At 37.7% G+C, this 14067-nt stretch overlaps 1 pseudogene; it reads right to left on the reverse strand.

Annotated features, from left to right (window-relative positions):
- Positions 1-343: 343 nt before the first annotated feature.
- On the reverse strand, positions 344-13311 carry LOC113071735 (muscarinic acetylcholine receptor M1-like; annotated as a pseudogene).
- Positions 13312-14067: the final 756 nt, after the last annotated feature.

A 14067-nucleotide genomic window follows, 5' to 3' on the forward strand; every position in this document is an offset into this window, starting at 1 on the left:
TTTTCTCCACAGTGCCAAAGGAGCCCACAGTTGAAGAAACACACATTTGATTGATAGGTCTGTATTTTGTGTGCTCCTTATCAAGCAAATCTGCAGCTACTTTTGGTAACTAATTTGGCTGATGTTAAAAACTGTAATTTCCAAATCTGTTGGTGACAGAGCAAACAGTTTGGTTGCAAATGGAATTACATTCCAACACACTAATGTCAAAATATGAAAGTCAATTAAACAGTTAAAAACATTCTTTAGGTTTCATAAATGATTTCACAGCTAGCCCAGTTTATTCAGTGCACAATCTCAAAGTCCAAACATAAGGCATTCCAAACATGTTCAAATGTGCACTAAAAACCTACACAACAGCTATTAAAATACTTGTAACAAAACAAATGTAAACAACCACGCTTTATACAAGAGCAGCTTACGGAAGTGCTGTTTATGAATAACCAAAAATCTCAACAGGAGAGAAAAACCTATAAACTGTTCAACTGTGGCTCACATGTTGCAGAAGAACACTTACACTTACAGAGACAGCAAAGATACTGAACCTCTGTGAGGCACGCTTTCACAGAAATCAGCAAACTTCACTTACAAAAAGAAATATCTTCACTGTAAATACTTTGATATACATCACCTAATTTAAAAATCTTAGTTTCTGTTGACTGACAACAATGAGATTTAATATTCAACCCCAAAATTTTCAGACAATTAATTGAGTATCACATCTGATCAGCTCTCTAAGGTTCAAAATATACAGTCTCCACTTCTAATGTACTTTATAATGTCACAGCAGAACTCCTGCAAGTTGCCACTGCAGATTTAGTAAGGCATATAAAACATCCACAGGAAGTACTGATGGCCACAGCACTTGCTCAGTTGTGCTTCAGTATCACTGAAGCTCTTTTTACACTAAATCACAGTGTCTTAAAATGTTACAATCTAGTGAACCGGGATAATAAGTGACTGAACTACACGTCCACGTTGAGATTCACACATTAAAGCTTCAGTATATAGTACAGATACTAATTAGGAATTACCCCTCGCAATTTACATGTTAGCATTAGCAAATTAGCCAAGTTGCTATGTGGAGTCTGTCGGTATGCTCCTGTGAAACTTCACAGTCTGTCTTTGTGGAAAGCTTGGCTTGCTTTTTTTCTGATCCCAGCGACATAGCAGGATCATCTTGAAAGTGCTACGAAATGTCTTGTTGCAAAGGGCATAGCACATAGGATTTACTGTACTGTTAACGTAGCATAGCCAATAGCCTAGCGCCCAAAGGTTCTCAGGTATGCAGCCATTGCAGAAAGTGTTTACTAGCACCATGATGTTATAAGGCGTCCAGGTTATAATGAAAGCGAAAAGAATGGCACTTAGAGTTTGCGCTGCTTTCTTTCTTTTATGAGCGACATGCGCTTCCGCTTGGTGATTTGCGTCCTTGCGCGAGCTGTGAAACGTTTAGCTAAAGCTGCCTCTCGGAAAGTTATGGTGCTGAGGAGATTTGACGGCGGTGCTGTTGCCATCTACGTTCGGCTCTGTCGACGACTGTATAGCAGACATCGAATGAACTTTACTAATGCTTCCGATAAACCGCTTATCCCCGTTGCTGACTGAGCGCGAGATGCTGCCATCCCTGTCGTCGTTCACCACAGGGGGCCGTAATGGATCTTCCTCTGTGTCCAAATCCTCACAAGAAGTGACCTGGGAGTTTACAGCTGCCCTCATGCCAGGCAGATTGAGAACAATAGAGAAGATTGCCCGCGTGGTGGACGGTGCACTCTCATCATCGTCAGATGAGCCTGAATGGTCAGCTGACAGTCCAGCATCATTGTTGTTCCAGCTGTCACTGCTACTTTGATCTCCCTCCCGGTGTGGCCCACCTTTATCCCTCCCACCTGACTTCCACCCCCAGCAGTGGAATCGCCCACTCAGGCCAGTAACGGAGCTTTGTTTGTGGCCAGGTTGGCCCAGTTCGAAATTGCTGCTGCTTCTAGTGGTGTGGAGGTGGAAGTGCGGCCTCTCGACACCTCCGAACCTTCCAACTGAGCCTTGCAATACTGCAAGTTCCCGAGAACGATTCTCTGTCTCTTTGTATATTCGCCAGTATAGAACGCTCATTATCGTCACCGGCAGGTAGAAAGCCGCCACCGCGGTGCAAAATGTAATAATAGGCTCGGAGAGAAACTGAATGTAACATTTATCCAGTGGAACAGTTCTTTCTCCTACAAAATACTGCCAAAACAAGATGGCAGGAGCCCAAAGTATGAGCGACACAAACCATGCCAGGCCAATCATCACTCCTGCCCGCCTGGTGGTACGTTTGGCACGGTATGTCAGAGGCCTTGTGATGGAGAAATATCGGTCAAAGCTAATGACCAGCAGATTCATGACAGATGCGTTGCTGGCTACATAGTCTATTGCTAGCCAGAGGTCACATGCCCAGTTTCCCATTGCCCACTGGCCCATGACAATGTAGGTGGTGTACAAGTTCATAGAGATGACCCCAATGATAAGATCTGCCACGGCTAAACTAAGTAGGAAGTAATTGTTAACCGTTTTGAGCTGACGGTTTACCTTAAATGACACCATGACCAAGATATTGCCAATAATAGTAATAAGAGAGAGCAGTCCTGTAAAGACAACGATGAGAATGACCTGCCAGAGTGAGTGACCCCCCAGAGGATCATAGGATTGACCTTCAACCTCGAAATTACTCCCATTGAGCTTGAATACGGCACTGAGGTTGATGAGGCTTGTGTTCTGGAGCAGTGGCCACGGAGTGGATGCCAGGTAGACTTCCACTCCAAGGATGTTGGATGGCGAGTAAAGGCCCAACTCGGTGCTGTTGGAGTCCATAGTGCAAGCCGGGCATATTCTAAAGAAAAAGAGAACAATTATCACTTTGAGTTTATTCATTTCGGAGTTATGTATGTTACATGTTTGCAGTGAAAGTAAAGTAAATTCTCTTTTTTCAGTGGTTTTTAATCCTGGCCCTAGGGACCCCATGCTCTGTACATTATGTATGTCTCCCTTATCTGACACACTCAGTTGAGCTTATGGATCTTTCTCTTTACAAGCTGATGATCTGAATCAGATGTCAGATGTTTTCAGACTTTAGCCATGTATATGTTTATAAGCAACTGGGAAAAAAGTAAGGGCTTGTCAAATCTTCTCCAGGCCCCCAAACCTCCTAGACCTCATAGGGTTAAATAAGGGATACAATCAAAAAAAAAAAAAAAAAAAAAAAAACTAAACTACTCTTAAAAGTTAGTCACCTATTTTTTTCTTTAAGACTAGTCAAAATAGTTTAAATTTGGTTACATAAAAACTTCTGAAGAATCCAAAAAAATAAGAGTGATTACTAACTGATTTTGCTAACTGCTAGTTGGTCATACTAGTTCTTAAGACACTGTCTTAACATAGTTATCTAAACAAAGTTTATGCAACTGGCCCACTGCTTTATATAATGTAGTTGAGCTTCCTAAATAAATGAAAGATTGCTGTTGCTTTATATCTACACTAGAGGACGATGTTGATCTATTCAATCTTTTTTTAAACTTGCCTATTGCAATTTGAAAATTCTCATTAAATCTTTATAAAATACTTTTAAGTGGTATTAACTCTTAGAAGACATTTCATACTTCTTCTATGGAACCTAAATTTCATTGTACAAAAGTGAAAATTACTCTTGTCCTACGTGGGTTGGCCTTATAAATAAATCCAGCCTTTCTCCTAGAAAAAACTTGTGAATCACAAACAAGCTCCGGTATCTCATTAATGGGAGAAAAAGTTACTTTGAATTTTTAGATCAGACATGAATCATTGTAATAAGGACCATTTTAATAACATTAATGATAATGTTAAATCTCAGATTTGAGGCTTACTTGCAGAGTTAGAAGAAAACACAAAACAAAAAAAAAGTTGGGAAACACTAGTCTAGAGCAACATTCTGAGGCAATGGACCTATAACACTACATTTAAAATAGATATTAAGATATTTATCAATATTTTCTCACTTAAATATGAATACAATGTATATGCTAAAATAGTTCATATGCAAAAGGTATAAGCTCTGCATGTACTTTCAACTAGCAGATCAAACATGTTCAAAACAATTACACTCCAGTTAAAAGTAGATCCATCTGAGAGACTCTCCGAGCTAGCAGACACAGGAACAGCAGAAAAAAAAAAAAATGTTAACATCGAGAAAGATGAAAGATGGAAGAGGTGTTCCATTACTTAGATTCTGCAAGAGGAAGTTGTTGCAGAGCTTTCCCAGAATGCCTCACACAAATGCACAGTTAATCTCACTGATAGGGGCAGAGAATAGAATGTAACTGGCTCATGGCCAAGGACGGCTGAACGTCTCATCTCTTCAGATGAAAATGATATTTAGTTCTTGACCAGAAGTTACACACATTAAGTTCAAGGTACGCATATCCAAAGTGTCCTGGTCATGTGCAAGATCTAAAAATACATAAATTAATACAAAAGATATTACACAATTACACACAAACACTTCTTATTTCTGGGAAGCGGGTTGGGGGAGGGGTGCACCTTAGGAAGTGCCAATCCAACTTCAGAAATAAGTCAAAAGGCTGTTGACTGCTGCTCTAAAAAAGGAAGTGTGACAATCATAAAGCATCATTAAACAGAACATGCCTACGTTACTAAATATAGTCATACTCTTTAAAGGGAAAGAGCTGATATTGAACCCAGAACATCTGTCTCTTTTTCATCTTGATAAGGTAGAGAGGGATGCGAGGGGAAGACAAAGATGAGAGTGAGAAGTAGGTGAGATGCAAGATTAGGGAACAACAACCTGATCATATAATCACACGGTATATTCATATTGTCGCTAAGATACCATATATGGGTTTGCATATTTAAAACAGAAAAAATAACAAACGGATATGGGTATTGACACACACACACACACACAGTGCAACAAAAGAGAGAGAGGTAATTAGCTATTGGATTCAATCTCAGTTCTCCTACAGTGGAAACAAAGGGATAATTACTTTATAATAGGCAGACCAAGAATACATATATAGACTCTGTGTTTAAAACTGAGGGAACAAAGCTGTCATAGAACCTGGCTTGTTTAAAACAAATTAAATACTATACTAAACGTTAGGAATAATTAAGTTCTTGAAAGAAGTATGGTCACCAAGGCTGCATTTATTTGATCTTTGTATTTTAAGATATTTTCAAATGTATCTCTGTGATGGCAAAGTTAAATTTTCCAATTTTCAACAACCTCTACTCTAGTCTTTAGTGTCACATTAACCTTCTGCAATCAGTCTATTATGCTGTTTTGGTGCTCAAGAAACATTTCTTATTATTATTATCAATAATGAACTGGAAAGTAATAATAATAATTAAAAAGTTCGACCGGTAGTGTTAGGATAACTTTAAAAGAAAAAAATACAAACGGGCCAAATGTTGCACAAATATAAGTTACTCGATACCAACTGCTTAATTCAGTACACAATTTTGTTCAGCAGTGTTTCTGTTTGTGTAACATTGCTTAATTACCTCTATATACAACCTTGAATACATGTTCTGCAAATAAACAACAAAAGACATCTCAATATTTAAAACTAGCACTGCAAAAAGAGATATCAGTGTTTAACGAATTAAAAAAACGGTTTCAGTACTGACAAGCCACAATCAAAGCTGTTCTTCAAACACCTGCACATCACTTCCATATTAAAATGGCAAGGATAATATCATCAAGCTACATTTCAATGAAATAACTGTCAGAGGAATTGTGTTATTGTTATTATGTTATGCTTAAGAAACACAATTTATCAGAATGCAACATGGTACAGGTGTAGCAGCTAAAAATGACTTCCGTTCAGAAGTTTGGGGTTGATTAAAAACATTTAATAATGTGGATAAAATACAATTCGACTTCTGTGTGAATCAGTAAAGCTTGACTATTTATAGCTTTAGGTGGTGCTGTTTGATTCATCTTTAAGCGAGATATCAGATATGGTACATAAATATAGACTGAATAGTGTTTAAACACAGGCTTTGAAAGTAAAGGCTGAAAAACAAGCCAGCATTCAATGCAACAACCAAGCAACACGAGATTAAAGGTCCCCTTCTTCGTGATCCCATGTTTTAAACTTTAGTTAGTGTGTAATGTTTTTGTTAGAGTATAAATAATATCTGTAAAATTCTAAAGCTCAAAGTTCAATGCCAAGCGAGATATTTGATTTAACAGAATTCGCCTACAAAAAACGACCCGTTTGGACAACAGCCCTCTAGTTCCTGCAGTAATAACGTCACTAAAACTGTTTTTTGACTAAACTCCGCCCACATGAATACACAAAAAGGGGGCCGTGGTCTTGTTGCACTCCAACGGAGAAGAAGGAAGAGCTGCGTTTGTGTTTGCCATGTCGTTGAAACGCTGTTATTTTCATCTCGGAGTCCAATCACCTTTGTTTGGGCTTCCCAGGGACGCTGTACTTGGAGATTACTGTTACAATTTATGTTTAACTCTGTTCCCGAAAATTATAATCCACATGTAAAACTATGTGCAGCACATTTTGCTGAGGACAGCTTGCTGAGGACAACTTCCTCAATCTCAATCAGTTTAATGCCGGATTCGCACAAAGATTATTCTTGAAAGATGGAGCAGTTCCCTCTTTGTCTGGAGAAGGTGTTGTTTATGGACCACAACCGGTAAGTGTATTTTATTATTTAAGTTGGTGCGTTTAACAGTTTTAACTTATTACACAAAGGGCAACGCTGTTTAGCTTTTTTAACTAGATGTTAGGGCTGTGAAAAAAAACGAATGCGATTTTCATGCGCATCTCGTCAGTAAAAACGCTCCTGTGATCATACTGTAAGTACATCTCCAGCACATGCTCCTGCCCACTTGCTTCTCAAAACTAGTCCAATCGCGTTACCAGGAGGTCAGCCTGCTCTAAGCTGCTGTCGAATCACAACACAGGAACCGCTGGCCCAATCAGGACGCGTTACGTATTTCTGAAGGAGGGACTTCATAGAACAAGGAAGTCATCAGCCCGTTTTTATGACAGTGAAAACAGCGGTATACAGATAGGTGAATTGTGTGAAAAATACTGTGTTTTTTTACACGCGAAACATGAACACGTTATGTTGCACACTGTAAACACAATCAAAGCTTCAAAAAAGCGTGAAAAACGGGACCTTTAAGTCAAAAAGAAGTCTAATTAGCGTTGGGCACTAATTCGGGGTCCTGCACTCCTGTGTTCAGCTCTGTGCTTTTATCCTTTAAGGGTTGTGCTATGACCTATAAACACACACACACAAGCTCAGATGAAGGATAGCAAACACATTTTTACAAAACTAGTGACACGCAGTCATAATTCCATTCAGTTGTGGAATTTGGGAATTTCTTAATTTCGGCTGATCCGCAAACAGCAGCTGACGAACGGGCTGTTGTCATGGTGACCAGGGAGGATGTGGAGGGAAGCGTGAGGGGCACACGACAGCAAATACGGTTTGATGAAGCCTTTGATGACAGACCTAGAATCAAACGAACATCTGGAGTTTACATGCATGACTTCAAACGTACTGTACATCAAACATCGTTTTTGTGTGTAAAACCACTCGTCCTCACATGTAAAGATTTATTTGCATGCCATAAACACGCATATTCAAAAGTGAAATACGTCTGTGGAGGTAATGGACTAAAAACTGCACTGGCTGCTTTTGTTTTCATGGTCTTCTGTGGAAAAACACACTGGCATGTTTTGGTACCATCCCCCCTGGCCGGGTAGTTAAGTGTGAAGACAGTGTGTTGTAAAAGCTTTCTCTTTGTCTGTGTGTGTGTTGGGTATTTTGAAATAAGGCATGTTCTATAAATGAGGATTTCTGAAGAATGATGGTTAAATGTCAACGCATTCTTTTCCAGAGTTTGAGGGAGATCCGTGATTACCTCACATGGCCTTTGACCATCAGAAATGTCAGTGGTGAACACGTGCAGAACCTTGATCAATATGCCGATTGGAATTTGAATGAATCACTGGCATGGGTACAATTATAGATGAGAAGCCATAATTATCTCTCAATATCTCAATACGAAAGTCAAAGAAGATCAGTGAAGCATGAGAGACTGCTTTCTAACAGATCATTTACTGATCTCTTATGATTAAAAGTGATGGCGAGGGATTCGTCCCAGAGCAACTTCCTTCTTATTTTACCTCTGCATATAACCCTTTGACATATGACATTCTACCCGCGTCTTTTTTTCAGTCCTTTTAAGTTCAGTTGAAGGCGAGGTGTGAAATATCACCAAATGCCACAAAAAAATAAGACTTTTAAATAAATTATATACATATGATACAATTTTCTTTCAAAGAATTGTATATAATAATTCATTTTACATGTTACTTGTTGTACAGTGGAGATTTTTTTTTTTTTTTTTTTTTTTTTGGCCAATCAACTTTTCATTGTTACACTGATAATATAGTTTATAAAGAGAAAGAAAAAAAATCAAAATAGAATCATTTTCCATATTAGACCAAATGTGTGCATTTCTTTATATTGTTTTTAATGGTAATTCATCCAGTGTAAACTTTGCTAATTATCTAAATGTTTTCACTATAACAAGACTGATACTACTTGATTGTTCTTCATCTCATCTATATATCTGCTTTTTGATTTCCTGTTTTCCTCTTTTCTTCCATCACTAATCACTAATTAGTCTTAATCTGCTCTTCTACTAGTGTTTATTACCTGTTCCTTTGTGTTAGCTAACTATGTTCGGTCAAACGTTCTGGGTTTTTGGTTATCGTGAAGCTGTAATTCTTTACTCCATCTGTTCTCAGTTGAAACACCTCAACCGGGCCTCCAAGTTGGATCAACTGAGAGATATCTGTATACAACGTTAGAGGTAAACAGGTTTTCTGTGAAGCCAAAGCAATTTGGTGACCTTATTACGGTCTAGATGAAAATGCCAGTCAGAATAAAATCCTTTACATCTGTACTCGATATCAGACATATAGGTCCTCTGTAGGGTTAGATTGTTTCATCAGCATGATGGGCTAATCTACACCCTTTACCTCGGAATGAACAACACCTGACATTACAAATTTGAGTGGCTGATAAGGTGAGGCTGAGGTATCATACGTGTTACACACCGAGGCTGTGACCACAAGACAAGTGATCATATAAGACTGGTAGAACAGAAAATGTGTTCCTTTCTCCAGTCATCAACAGTGCATCTGTATCGATCCACCCCGCTGTAAGTAATACCTTAATCTCAGGCATGCCGAAGAATCTATCACAGACTATGACACGATCCACATCCCCGGAGCAGCAGCATATCCTCTCTCTGTGCGATTGGCCAGAGTTAAATTTGCCTGCTTTGTAAAGCTTGAACTGGTCCACTACAGAACGATTTGGGATTGCATGTTTTTGAAATATCTTCAAGTCATCATAGAAACGTGTTTCATTCACAAATACTGTCTAAGGCAATGATAAGTTTAAGTTCTTATGGAAGGGGTTTTGTATTACCATTATCTAAGTCTGATTTTGAATGACTAATCAAAATTGACATTTTCATAGCTACAGAATATGTAATGTTTTTATTTTATTTTTTAATACAGCACCTTCTGAAGATTTATATAATATAGTATAATATAATATAATAATTAAACCAGTACATACATACAGTACTTACAGTACACACATACAATTAAAAGTATATAAGACAATACACACAAAAAACTAATTATTTTTTAAAGAGGACAATATTTATTTATTTAGTTAAAAATAACTATGCAATAATTTAATTTATCATTTAATTAGACAGATATCATCTGCCACAAAACAATAAAGGTTTATGACAATTAAATAATTCAAACACCAAATCAAAACATTTTACAATTTTTAAATCAAATTAGAATTAAACTTGAACATAAAATTATGCTAAATACAACTAAGAGTAGTTTTACAATAATCTCATATAAAAGAAAAAAATGACATAAAAATAAATGAAATGGTTCACTAGAATGAATCAGACTTTCCAGAGCATATGTGAAAAAGAGGACATTTTAGGAGAACAGATTTACAAATTATTATTATCAGTTAACTCACTTGAGTGTGTGCAGTGCAATACAAAAGCATTTGTAAAAAAGAAACATCTGAAGTATTCTTATGTTACTGATAAAGCTAATAGCATCATTACTTACTGTTAGTTACTCCCAACACTAATTCCCAGACTCTAGATACCAATCTAAGAGAAAAACCACATGCTCGTATCTACTATGTAAAAAAGATCTGCTGCTAGAGACTTAGACCCTGTAAATAGCAGGACCAACAGGTATTTTTAACTTCTCCCCTCTTCTCCTTCAAGGACAGACCACATGCAGTTCAATAGCCTTTTACTAAACCACTAGGGCTGTGCTTCTGAGTGTTAACCAGTCTCCAGGAGCACACAGAGGAATGCTTACACCAGCAGAGACAGAGATAATTATTCCAACTGAAGCACAGACATTCAAAACCAATATCTTACTGTGCATATACTGTTTTTAGGAACTCTGCTGCTATGTGGCCACATTAATTAATCTGGGAGGAATTCTGTTATACTATCTTATAATACTGTAAATTTACGAATATCATTTTTTGGTTATTAAAAATGCCATCACAAAACCAGTCTATAATAATGGTAAGCTGTGGAAAGGTTTTTCTCCCATTAAACAATTTTTAAATGGAAACATGGACATAGATATGCATGTTTGAGAACATGCTTGAGTGCCAATAGTGTGCACGTGCATGCTTTAAGTTGCAGAGAACATGTGTCAGCATGCATAGCTTTGTGTGAGAGGGCAAGATAAACTAACTTTTTCGAAGGCTCAAGGGATTTCTTTGATTCCTGTGTAGAGAATTTCCAGGAGGTTGGGTATAAAACACAGCCCACCAAGCATCCGTATCATTGCCAGCACTGCCCCCAAAAAATAAACCTCCTCCTAGTCACAATTTGCACTTTTAAAATACTGTGTGCTCGCCTGCGTATGTATTTGGAAATATGCCTAGTTATAATGCTCTGTTCCATCATCTGATAAATTATTGCTGCCAAGACCATTAGAAAAAGTATAACTTCACTTAGAAATGAAACTATGAATGCCTGCTTTTCACACATGCAAAAGAGCAATCAACATAGTGTCAGAGTCTTGTTTGTATTAAAGAATGACCATCACTATAAATACTTACAGCACAGCATTACATAAACTACCATTCAAATTTTCTGAATAATTACGATTTTTCTAAATAAGTCACCAAAAATGGATTTATTTGATCAAAAACGCAGTAAAACAGTGATATTGATCCTTTGGAACTTATTCTAATATGCTAATTTGGTGCTCTTTTTGTTACAGGAATGCCTTGTTTTCTGTTCTCTCCGTTGTCTGTTGTCTGTTAATCATCTCATTAGTTCCCTTTGTTTGGTTTATGCTTATTAGTCCCCAGTTCTAGATGTCATTTTTTAATATATCGGAATCAGCCGATATCTGGTTTAGTTGTGCCGATTTAAAGTCAGACACGTTGGCGGGCAGCCCCGTGTTATTGGAGCGAAGGAAAGTGCTGCTGCTGCAAGTTAAGGACCCCAAGCCAAAGCTTTTGGAAGATTCAACAACAGTCCTGGGAGATACAGGTAGTCAGAGAATTTCACTCTGTAAATGGTGTGGAGAAGTTGGCAGCTCTCACAAACACTGCAGTGTGATCGAGGGCTACGTTACCGCCCCGCTCACAGACAGCACCGTGCTCGGAGAGACAGCTGTCCTGGAGCTGCCCAGAACGGTAAATGACATTTGTTCGCAAGCATGGTTTGATGCAGAAAATAGCCAGGTTTCCATCCAACTCATTTGCATTTAGGGATGTCAATATTCGATAATTTCCATGATCGATCGTCGTTTAAATGAACGATCAATTAATAACCTTAATGCTGCAAAATGCATCTGCAGTGGTATTATTTTAGCATGCAAATGAAGGGGAAACTTCAAGATATCGGCCCTAAAAATCGGCAGCACATATCGGCCATCAGCTGACCCTGACCTCTAAACATCGCCATCAGCTATAGAAAAACCCATATTGGTCAAATTCTACTCAGTTTTACCTTAGACTACATCTGTTCTCCATCTATGTTAAATTGGTTTCTGTGCATGTTTTCCTGGATTTATCTGATTAAAAGACTACGTAGATCTCCGTCTTTGTGCAATTTGTATCACAAATGCATAACACTGTTATTGGTACTCGTTTTAATAATATATCAAATAGATGCATGCAGCTTTCTCTATCTATTTATCTATCTACACATACATTTACTTATTCTCATAGGAGACATGTGCTAAAATATACATAAACATAACTATATATCTTTTTAACCTATTACAATATCTGTTCTTCCTAACATTAAAATAAAACTGTTGTCATAAAATCATCACCTTAAATACATTATGAAAATGCCATTTTGTAAATTTCCTCCACCATGAGTGTCTATGAATACTCTCCATATCTGTATGTTGCGCAGTGATAATCAGGCCTTACATGGCAGCCTGAGGCAGGACTCCTGCACAGACCTGTCTGAGAAGAGAAGCACACTCAGTCTCCTGTGTAAACACAACAGCGGGAGAGGAATGCTCAAGCTGGGAGTAAAGCCCGAGACACACTGCACAATTTTCGGCTGTCCCAGACAAAAGATTGGCATTGTGAAACAATTATGGCATTTTCTGTGATCGTGGCTCCTAATCGATGGGCCTTTGTCACACAGTGAGAGAGGTTCAAAGATGGCCGTTTCACAGTCTTGCGACCTAAGATAACCTACGATAATTTTCTGGCATGGTCAGAAATTCAGCATGTTCATCGTATAGTGTGTTTGTAATTAGGATCCACATTTACTGACCAACCAGTAAAAATGCAACATGGCGCTGAAACATAAAACTGCCTACCTCTTATTTCTTCCCCTTTCGCTGCTCCCACGGTACTCAGCACACATAAAAACTTCTACTGTCAAAGTGTGATTCACTATGATCTTTTTTTTTTACCACTAGCGTATGCTAATGATGTTTTATTCTTCTACATAAACGTGCGTCGTAGCCAACGAGTCAATAGGTGTCATCATCGTACAGTCTACATGTATCTGGAAGGATGATTATGGTCCTGTTTACACCAGGTATTATCATCCATCTCGGAGCGATCACAAGTGGTCAGACTAAATGCATTGCTGTTTACACCTGGTAATAACGTGCATCTCAAACATGTGTCTCCTGTGACCACTTGCAATCAGATTTTGAGGCTCCTTCTGTTCACATAACTACATAACAGTACATCACTTTTTGCATCAGTGTGTTACCGAGTTGATAAAGCACAAAAAAAGTGCACAATTTCTTATATACTGTACAGTATCTTAGCACAAATGATTGATTTATTACAAACATGGGGAATTTATTACAAACGTTTTGCTTCACAAGACATTATTTTATGGACTGGGGTTGTGTGGATTACTTGTGGATTATTGTGACATTTTGATCAGCTTCTTGGACTCTCATTCTGACAGCACCCATTCCCTACAGAGGATCCAGTGGTGAGCAAGTGATGTAATGCAACATTTCTCCAAATCAATTCAAATGAAGAAACAAACTCAACTCATCTATATATTGAATGGCATAAGGGTAAATCTTCAGAACAATTTACATTTTTTTGTGAAAATATATAAATAATATGATAACAATAAATATAGAAAATTAAAAAAAAAAAAAATCTGTGACTATAACACTCAAAAATAATGTTCATGTTATGTTCATAATCAATGTGAACTGTAAAACTATATGTAATAACAATAAAGTGAATGAATGAATAAATAAATATGAAAATAAATTATTTAACTGATACTGTATTATGTTCCTAACCATTTAAGGGTGAATGTGGTCAAGTGCTTGTTTTGGTTTATATGCCTGTGTACACAAACCTGCATTCTGCATTGCATTTGTAATGATAAAACCCCATTTACTTGATGAATGAAGTAAAACACATACAGCATTGAACTTAAGAGCTTGGGCAAAGGAAACCAACTCACAT

This window comes from Carassius auratus, unplaced genomic scaffold (assembly GCF_003368295.1).
Source record: "Carassius auratus strain Wakin unplaced genomic scaffold, ASM336829v1 scaf_tig00007962, whole genome shotgun sequence".
Lineage (NCBI taxonomy): Eukaryota > Metazoa > Chordata > Actinopteri > Cypriniformes > Cyprinidae > Carassius > Carassius auratus.